At 28.4% G+C, this 871-nt stretch overlaps 1 non-coding gene across 1 annotated transcript; it reads right to left on the bottom strand.

The window, feature by feature from the left end:
* Positions 1–247: 247 nt before the first annotated feature.
* LOC114578956 lies at positions 248–354 on the bottom strand. Its single transcript, XR_003699854.1, has one exon. It is a non-coding gene; the product is annotated as a small nucleolar RNA R71 (small nucleolar RNA).
* Between the last annotated feature and the right edge of the window lie 517 nt (positions 355–871).

The raw sequence follows: 871 nt of genomic DNA, 5'->3' as shown, positions 1-871 counted from the left end.
TTATTATTCAAAAGGTTCAAAACTCTCATGATGGGTAAATTCATGTAAGAGATTTAAATTTATATTTTGCCAGCTTCATACAAATTATTGGTGTAAGTGATGATGTTATTAGACCAAGATTATTCCCCTTTTCTCAAGGAGATAAAGCTCAAATGTGGTTAAATTTTTTACCCTAGGCTATATAACTATTTGGAATGAGTTAGCTCATAAGTCTCTTGCTATGTTTTTTCCACCATCCAAAATTGCCAAACTTACAAATGATATAATTTCTTTTACTCAGTTTGAAGGAGAATACATTTATGAGAGTTGGGAAATATTCAAGGAAATGCATAGAAATTGTCCTCATCATGCATTACCTTATAGGATGGTTATTTAAAAATTTATAGTTTATTAGTATGTCTTTTAGTGCTATAATTTATGTTTAGCTCTAGGATAATTCAGATCTGAGCCATATGGGGAAGTCTATGAATTAATAAAGGAAATGACTACTAATAGTTTCTAGTGTCCTACTGGTAGGTTAAATGTTTAAAAGTAGCTGGAATTTATAAATCTTGCTTTATCAATTTGACTATGCAAGTTGCATCAATTTCTAAGAAGTTAAAAGCAAGAAGAGTAAATTTTGGATTAGGAATTGAATATTTGGGAGATCAAAATTCAATTGAAGATAATAATATGCAAGGGATTGAAAATATTGATATAACTGGAAGTTAAAATAATTGCTTTTTAAATACATATAATCAAGGTTGGAGGAACCATCCTATTTTAAATTGGTCAAATAATATGGGTTGTTAAGAGAGTTGCTATTTTGCATGTTTACATTCTTGCAACTTGTATTATTTTGATGATTTCAATTATTATTGTTTTACATATA

The sequence above is a fragment of the Dendrobium catenatum genome, unplaced genomic scaffold (genome assembly GCF_001605985.2).
Source record: "Dendrobium catenatum unplaced genomic scaffold, ASM160598v2 original_scaffold_235821, whole genome shotgun sequence".
Lineage (NCBI taxonomy): Eukaryota > Viridiplantae > Streptophyta > Magnoliopsida > Asparagales > Orchidaceae > Dendrobium > Dendrobium catenatum.
This window is presented reverse-complemented; position numbering and strand designations above follow the sequence as displayed.